The following is a 9,857-nucleotide window of genomic DNA, read 5'->3' as shown; positions in this document are numbered from 1 at the left end:
GCTTCTGTACTTATTTGCTTTAACAATAGAAAAGTTACTTTGATTTTCTGAACTTATGTATGCCATCCCATTGATTGTGATCCTACTGGTTTTAGAAAGCACATTCTTCTGTACCTGGGAACCAGGACAGCACAATTATCCCAAGACCCGAGGGCTCCAGATAATGTGTCCCTGTCGATTCAGTGGTCCCAGGACCCGAGGGCTCTAGATAATGTGTTTCTGTCAACTCAGTGGTCCAGAGACCCAAAACTGTAATTTAACTAACATGCTTAATTCTGCTTCTGTAAACTGCTTTGTGCAAACCAGGTTCCTCATTCCAAACCCTGGGATGTAATCAATACCTTTGTGATCTTTGCCTATACAAATCTGATATTGGGGCTGGGGAGGGCACTGCGAGATTTGGGAGAGCGGAATGCCCCCCCCCCCCCGTAGTCCTGGATTTGCAATAAATGTGACTCCTTAATTCAACTTCTTGAGGCGTCCTTGTGTGATTCGCGGGGTACATTACAACAGTATGTTAGCATATGCATACAAATAACTTGCATGTCACATATATTTGATCCTCACATCAATCCTGTGTGTTGAATATTATTATCTACACGCCTTTGCCTCAGTGCAAACCTTTTCTCTTCTCTATGCCTCAGTTTTGTTTTCTGTAAAATGGGCATGTTAGGTTAGTAATGATAATAGTAATAGCTAACGTTTATTATCTACTGTTTGCCAAGTGCTTTGGAAACATTTGCTAATTACATTCTGACAGTGGTGTTACATAACATGCCTAAGGTCGGAGCTGGAACGCAAACCCTCTAGCTCCAAAGCCAGTGCTGTTCTCAAGGTACTGTGCAGCTTTCTTGGAATGGTCAGCAGTATGTCAAGTAGAGAAAGGGCATGTGGAGTCTGTGGGAGGGGACATTACTTCTGGCTGCAGGATTCTGGAGGCTCTCTGGTGAACTTGGCAGGTTGCTGCACACCTGGAGGCTCAAGTTTCACCACGGACAAAGGAACCAGTTGGTGGGCTTCCTTTACAGATAACTCTCTAGCCCCGCGTGGAAGTCACCTTTTTATTCTTTCTTAATTCCAACATTTATTCTGGACAACTGTGCAAGTAGGAAATTCTATTGACTAAATTGGCAAGGCTGATCTTACCAGGAGAAAGGGACTCAAGTCTCCATTTGGGGCTGGATTAGGTGCATTGGTTATTCACTGAGAGAGACAGATTGGTTTTGGATAAGGGTAAGGGATGTGGGTTATGGTCTTGGCTTTTCTTGTTACTACTTTTATGTCTTTGCATGAGCATTCTGCTTGCTCTAGGTTCATTTCCTCATCTATAAGACAATATCTTCTAAACTTCAAAAGACTGTTGGTAATTTCCAATGAGACAAGAATTGTGAGGTTAAAAAAAAAATGTGAGCGTGCTTTGTGAATGACTACACAAATGAAAGGCATTATCATTATCATTCATGATTTTCTCTTTGGAAATATTGATTTAAAAATACCACCAATCCCAGCCAGTGTGGCTCAGTGGTTAAGTGTCAACCCAGGAACCAAGAGGTTGCCATTTCGATTCCCCGTCAGAGCACATGCCCGGGTTGCAGGCTCGACCCCAATGTGGGGCATGCAGGAGGCAGCCCATTGATGATATTCCTCTCTCATTAATGTTTCTATCTATCCCTGTCCCTTCCTCTCTAAAAGTCAATAAAATTAAAAAAATAAAAATACCATCAAGCCTTGGCCAGTGTGGTTCAGTTGGTTGGGTGTCATCCCATGCATCAAAAGGTTGTCAGTTTGATTCCTCGTCCAGGCACATGCCTGGGTTGTGGGCTTGATCCCCAGTAGAAGGCAATTAATCTTTCGCTTTCACACAGAAGTTTCTCTTTTCCTCACCCTTCCCCTCTCTCTAAAAGTCAATTTTAAAATCTTTAAAAAAATATCCTCTGTATTTTTCAGGTATCATGGAAGATTCTTTTTTTCCAGGGAAAAAGAAGACTCTGAAATGCCAATTATAATCAGAATTCTTCACAGCAAATAAAATATTGCTGTTATGTAACATGTAATCCTTAATTTTTAAAAATTCACTTAAGAAACTTTGAAGAAACAGATTTGTTTGACATCTGAACTGAATTTTTTAAACCAGGCACCAAAATACTTGGAAAGGAGACTAAAGGTAGGATGAGTACAGAGGAGGGGCACTATAGTTCCCTTCGCTATAGGTCGGAATGTTAATGTTGGAGAGCTTGAATGTTTATGTGACTCTGAGACAAAAATAATTTAGGAAAAAGTGGACTTGAATCTCCATGTCGGCAGGTAGGAAGAGAGAATTAATGGCCAATGGATAAAGGAGAGTGTTCAAACTATTCTAGTCCAGTGCAGTGGCTCAGACAGTGCAGCACCAAACAAACACTTCTGAAGGTTCCTGTTAGGTGACATTGCCAACAGCTTAAACCCCACAGCAGGCAGAAACATTCTCGCTCTTCATTAACATTCCCTCTTGGTGTCAGTTTGCATCTCTCTGTCCATTTTCTAGCTCTGAATGGAAGTTTCCTGGGAAACCTTTCCTATGAATGGAATGTATGAGATTTGTCCCCTGGGAGTAAAATTTAAAAAACATACACCACCACAGAAAACCACAACAAAAACTTCTCCCCCTGCAACATCGCCATCAGGAGAAGATAACACCTATCTTTTTTCAACCGTAGGTGAAGATTCTGGTGCTCGTATTCAGTAATACTAAGAATGTTGTCCCCTCAATTAAACAGCAAAGCCTTCTTTCTGACTGGTTAAATAAATTAAAAGGGGTTTCAAATTAGTTAGGTAAAAAGAAGTATGGCGGGACTGTCTCAGCCACAGATAAGCATCAGCTCTTTGGGATCTGCTCCATTGTCAGCTAAGTAATGGCTCAGTTTGTTCATTGTTCTCCTTGTGCCAAACAGAAGGGAGAGTGAACCTTATCCATAGGCTCCTGTTACCAGCAGACACCCCCTCCATTAGAGGTGGGCCCTGGGGAAAACAGTCGTGCATTCACCGAGTGAAAGAAGGGGAGCTGCCCACATTTACATAAGTTACTGATATACCTTATCCCAGTAAACCTTGGGTTTCTGTCTGTGCATTGTTGTCTAATTAAAAAAAAAAAAAAAGCAATGAGAGAGAGAATGAATATATAGGCTACCTAGCTGTATTGCTAACAGAAAAAAACACTTGGAAGGGGGAGGTGGGGACACCAATGATTAAAATCAGGTCTCTATTCGAAACTGGCTACTTTTCTGTAGCCACTTCCTTGCTAACTTAAGCATTGATTCCTGAGGTGGGTGAAGCAGGTCTTTTTATTTGTTTAAACAGCTCTTTGAAATATAATTTACATGCCATCAACTATACCTGTTTAAAGTGTATAATTCAATGGTCTTTATTTCTGGATTTGTACAAGAAACCCACTACCCATTTGCTGCCAACTCCCCATCTCCCCTTCCCCATCAGCCCTAAGCAACCATTACTTCATTTCCCATATCTATAGATTTGTCTATTGAATCTTTCATCTAGAACAGTGGTTCTCAACCTTCTGGCCCTTTAAATACAGTTCCTCATTTTGTGACCCAACCATAAATAAAATTATTTTCATTGCTACTTCATAGCAACAAAATGTTGCTACTGTTATGAATCGTAATGTAAATATCTGATATGCAGGATGGTCTTAGGTGACCCCTGTGAAAGGGTCATTCAGCCGCCAAAGGGGTCGTGACCCGCAGGTTGAGAACTGCTGATCTATAAGCATTTATAAGAAGTGATCTTTTGTGATTGGTTTTACTTAGCAGTGTTTCATGGTTCATCCATGTTGGAGCAGAACTTCATTTCTTTTTTGCCCAATACTATTTCATTGTGTGACTATAGCACAATTTATTCATTCTTCAATTGATCAACTTTTAGGCTATTATGAATAATGCCACTAGGAACATACATTATAAGTTTGTATAGATGTAAATTTCATTTCTCTTTGGCCTTTACCTAAGAGTGGAATTGCTAGGTGATATGGTAACTTCATGTTTAATATTTTGAGGCACTTGCAAACTGTTTTCTAAGATAACTAATTTATTTTACATTTCCGCCAGACCTGTCTTTTTGTAGTTTTCTCCTGTTTGTAGCATCCTGGAGCTCTGGGAGATTAGTGATGTAGCATAGCAGGCAGTTCATTTTGACACGTGGTTAGCAAGTCTCCTGTCTCTTCACAAACTACAGACATTTCTGTTGTCTAATGAGCATGTGCTACCAGCTAATGAAGCAGGAATTTCTTATTTCATTTATAATACTCTTCAGTAATTACAGGAGAATCTTTATGGATTTAGCTTTCTGTTTATATATGTGTTAGAGTATTAACAGCCCATTTTTTTCTTTTTTCAATTCACATTCTTCGCTGAGAACTATTTGTACCTTCAGTATAGGTCAGTATGCCTGATTAAAAAACAAGTTCATATTTGCATTTCAAGACATATTTTTCATTTCATACTGATTCAAATCAATTTGATTCTTCTTTCACAGAAACATTTAGGATAAGATATAAAACAGCTCATTTAAATAAACTAACATTTAGTCTCTGGCATTGAAGTGTATGTAACCTTCATTTATTCCTGACCTAAAAGTGTTAGTTTTGAAATGAATTTTAATGACTCAAATGTTATTCTATATACAAAATCCTTATCTGATAAACATACTGTGTAATGTTTATAAGAAAAGCCTGTTTTTAAGACAAGCAAACTTGTCTCTAAATGTATTTCTTTACAGTGCTTACTTCATGTGAGGGCTAGTTCATAAGCTGGTGGTATTGTTTTCTATTGTGGACATTATTTGGCATCTTGTCTTTAATTTTGACATTTGCAAATAAATTATGGATCCAGCCAATCTGCATAGGCCAACTTGGAGCAGCATCCTTGATGAGTTAGTGAGATTTCTTCTCTACTTCCTATCACCTCTGCCACTTGAAACCAAGGTTTCTAATGACATGAGCTGAAGGACAAGGCTTGATTTCAGGGTTCCCTTGGTGTGTTTCATCTCCATTTGCTGACCCTGGACTATGCAGATAATTTACAGCTTTTAGTAATCTGGCCTCTGTGCCAGACCTTGGCTGTTGTACTACATTATGTGACTCAAATGCTTCTTTTACATAAGGATTATTTTCTTTCAACTGATCCTTCTAAGATTTTCATGCCTAACTAAAAATACCACTGAATCCTGTTCTCAAGTAGAATTTCAAGGTTAACAAGAAAACTGTTATCACTTGCTTATGTTGCATAAAAACCTGTTTTATCTTTCTAACAACCCTTTTATTAAAAAAAAGAGAAAACATTGCAATTCCAGTGTTATACTGGTATTTTCTCAGGTACCAAGCAGACTATGGCTTACTGGCAAGAAAACAAGTTATAATTATTGTATGCCAGTATGCATTTGTTTCCATCTAGAGTAATAAACAATTAATTTATGATAATCAATTGAGACAGAAAAAAGACTTCCTACCCACTAGCTTATATTTCTAACAATTGAGAAACACAAGTAATTTTGATAATGTCTTGTGTGTCCAGTGAAATGAAATCCCAATTATTGGCTTTCAGCAAGAACTTATAATTAAATCAGAGCGGGGGTGGGTGGGGAGGGGGGAACCCTGGCAGCCGACATTGTGTCACATTTATTTCAAGTGTAATGTCAAAAATTTCATGAATGGTCGTTAGGCATTGAAAAAGCACACGATTAGAGCACAGAAATGAGGCCATTGTCGGGGAAGGGGTATGCTCATTTTTCTTCTTCCCAAAGTAAGAAGGGAAAATATAAACAAAACCATTGGCTTAATGAGGCACTTGAGTTTGCGAAGCAACAATGTATAAGATGGAAACCTATCCTCAAGTTTTCTCAAATAAAGTAATTCTCTTAAATTTATTTTTTTGAAAAGAAGTTGTGTGTGTATATATATATATACACACACACACACATTGTAGTGTATGTATGTATATGCACAACTTTAAAAATATTTAAGAGAATTGCTTTAATATATATATATATATACACACACACACATATATAGTATATGTAGTATATGTCACTCATTAAGGATTTGAAAAAATCTTTATCCAGCTCTTTCTTTTCATGTCTACACATGCACTTTTTAAAAGGCTACCAACAGAAAGGAAGAACGTTAACAGCTGCATAGCAAGATTAAAACCATGTCTTATGAAAAACTCTTTAAAACGTTAGGAAACCTTCTTTAAAGGCTACAAATGAGCGCCTGCTTTTCCCTGAGACGGGTGGTGATTGCACCATCACCTGGAAATATGGAGACACCCTGTGCAGTGTGTGTACTGTGTGCACTCCCGTCCTCATTATAACGTGGCCTGGGGCTTGAAGCTAAACATTTTTTTCTAGAACATAATGAGCTGTGTACTGTAATGAAGGTGTTCAAAATTGATTTATTTGACTGTTATTTGGTATAAAAAGTCCCAGATCAAAGGCTCTGGTCAGCCCACAGACACACAGCATCCACAGACAAGGACACTGTGTGATGGAGAAGCAAGTGGAGAGGTGTGGTGGCTCAGGCTGAGCCAGGAATCTATGGAGCCGTTATCTGATCGTTTTTATTTCTAGTCACCAGACATCACTCACAAGCTGCCATATGGCACTAGATGATTTTGAGGATTATTTTGAAGTAGATTACAAAACCCGATTTAATTTCCCTCTTGTTTCCTAGTATTTTTGCGTTGCACAATCACAGTCATGGACAGCCTCCCAAGCTAATTTGTAAAATGAATTTTCCTGAATGCCATTTAATCTTATTGCCATAGTTACAAACCAAGAAATCGAAGATTGCTAGGCTGAGCTGAAAATAGCTGACTCAATACAAGGAAAGGGACTAATTCTTATGCAAAGCTCTGTACTTACAATCTGAGTTCCATCCTTGAAAACCCAACCTTCTGACACCTTTTCACTCTCCAACACAGAACAGCTGTAGGTTTGAATGAAATGTGTAATAACGAAAAGTGAGGTTGTGTTTCACAACCTGCTATTTTAGCTGCTACGTTATTGTTGCAGTGAGTTCACAGCATTCCATAGGCAATACTGGGGATTTTATAACCACTGGTAAATTATAAAGCTAGGTACCTATGTAATACTCAAAATTTAACAAAGGCTTAAATTATCTCTGGTCATTACCATTTACAATTGACAAATCTATCTATTATCTATCTATCTATCTATCTATCTATCTATCATCTTTCTATATTCGATTTTCATAAAGCAAACTCATAACCTGGGTCAACACTTGTACACTATGGGAGAAGCTTGGGATAGGTTGTATGAAAAGAAGTTAGGGTGTTAAACACCAAAAGGCTGCCTTTGTAGGAATATGTACACCAAGATAATATTCCCCTAAACATATATAGAACATAAAGAGATAAAGGGTTAGATGGTATACCTGGGCAGGCTGAATAGACATCTCAGATGGTGATTAAAGCAAATTGAATTTATTTAAGGAAAAGGGATGGGGGATGGGGATACCCAAAGGGAAGGGCTACACAGAGAAAAGGGGGCCTTGGAGACACGTTAAGGGGGTAAGCCTGGGACGAGTTGCCGCTGCCCATTTCTCCCCTGGTTACAAGTCTCTTGGGGTCCCTTAAAGGTTAGGGCATATGTATCAGTGGGGGAATGGCACGGGCATGCTCCTTGGAGGGAGGGTGTGCACTAGGTCCTTTGTCCTGAGTGTATCTCTTTCTTGCAGGTGGAAATCTTAGGGGAGGGTCTTAATATAGAATATTCATCAGCTTTCCAGGTGTGCTCTTTCAGGGCCATGGTCTCCACTGATTGATTGGTGCCAGGGCAGGGAGTCACTGGTCAATGCAGCTGGTCCTGAGGCAGCCACAGCCTCGCTTGTCTGGTTTTGCTGCTTTTCTGGGCCTGGAGCTGAAATACAACTGAGGCCTAGATGTCATTTTTAGGGAGGAGGAGGTCAGGGGGTCTCAACCCCATGAACAGCACTACGCTAGGGGAGGAAAGGTTGTCCTGGGAGCGAGGTTCTTGTTTTCCCCCTTGCCAGGCATCTGGGGCTTTCTGCCCCTGTGAGATTCTGTGCCTGGTCCATTGTCTTTGCTCTGCTCATGTTTGTCTAACAGCAATGTCATTAGAACAACTATTTCTGAAGGAGAGTTGTTTGATTGATAAGCAGTTTTTAAGAATTTTCTCAGCCAAGTCTCCTTTAATCTAATATTCAATATACCAAACACTCATTTTATGTGATGATTTGTCATTTAGTTTGTAATATTCTTGGTCCTTAAAAACAATCTAATCAATTTCTTTTGACTTTTTTCCCCCCATTTCTTTGGGCCTCTGTTCTCTCACCTGTGAAATGAGGGGATTAGGCCTCTGAGATCTTTATTAGGCAGAAAATTCTGATTTAATTATTCTTTAACTTCCACTAATTCAACCTGCAATTTATCCAATTTAACTTAGATTATTAAGGCTTTGGTGTATTTGAATATAATTTTATGATATTTGACCAACAATTCAAAACCAAACATAGTCCCTTCAAGATGCTCAGTCAATGGGAAACACAGCCTGTATTTAGGAAGTCAGCACCATGAGGCCCACCACTCTTGCCAGGGCAGGAAGCCAATAGGCCAGAGGCTGTATAGCTATTCCGGTACAGTGCTTGCTGGCTGCTGGGAGGCTTCAGTACACCCCCTTTTATATGCAAAAATCTCCCCAAGACTTTGGAGTCCTGGGGAACCGCGTGTGGTGTGGGAGAGAGAGGATACCAAGGCACTCTCATCCTGCAACCACCCCACCGAAGAAGTTGTGTGTGCTAGCCTCACACTTGTAGGATAAGGAGATTCTAAGTGAGAGTTTTGCAATATACATTTTAAGGGACCTTCTGGTATTTTCGAAAGTGGAAATGGTGGGTTAATAAAAACAAAAACAAAACAGGCTTCTTTACTATGGCAGGACTTCTCTAGGTTTTTAAAATGCCAGTTCCCCAAAATGTCAGTCCCCAGAAGTGGGATGGAGGATGCAACACTTTTCTTGATCGTAAGACCTTTTCTCTCTGGCCCACCAGTGTTTTATGGAATGATTGTGTCATTAAGTGCAGTTTGGCAGAGTGGCAAATAGGTTTTCCCTCAAGTACCACATTGGATCAGTTTGTTGAGATGACCTGCAATTATTTTAAGAAGGACTTTGAGCACTAGGTCTGGTTAGAAGAAAGGAGAGAGCTAGTAGTGATTGATATTACATGGATTGACCATACCTGCTTTTGTTCACAGCTGTTTCTGAGTCTTGCAAACATCACCTATACATACTTCCATTTCCTACCCTATTGGAAACCCTGGAGATTCCAATGAAATTGCAATCTGACTGAATCTAAGATACTCTTGATTTCATAGAAGCTGGAAGTTAAATAACTGCCACGGCAGCACTCTAGTCGGCTGAAGGCACAGTCGCTGGGACCCTATTCAGTGAAGATGCTATTTTAAGGTCAGGGATCTCCTCATACCCAAATAGAAGAGCCTGGAAGAGACCACAGTACACACTTTCTAGGTCTAACACTTCATTCACACAAGTCCAGTCAGTGAACCACTACACACCCATAGGGCATGTCCATCTATTTACTATGAGCGAGGAATTATGTTTTGGGTTATCTTTTTCTGAAAAACCTATAGAATAAAACCTTATTAGCTATTTTTTTGCAGCAAAAACATTTATTATATATTATTACAAACTATAAAATATTTATATCAAGGTTTACTAAAAAAGCAGTTACCCCTACTTACATTCTTGTGAATATACATCATCACATTATATTCAGACCAATTTGGCCACAAGCAAAAATAACCCAA

This window comes from Myotis daubentonii, chromosome 4 (genome assembly GCF_963259705.1).
Source record: "Myotis daubentonii chromosome 4, mMyoDau2.1, whole genome shotgun sequence".
Taxonomy (NCBI): domain Eukaryota; kingdom Metazoa; phylum Chordata; class Mammalia; order Chiroptera; family Vespertilionidae; genus Myotis; species Myotis daubentonii.
This window is presented reverse-complemented; position numbering follows the sequence as displayed.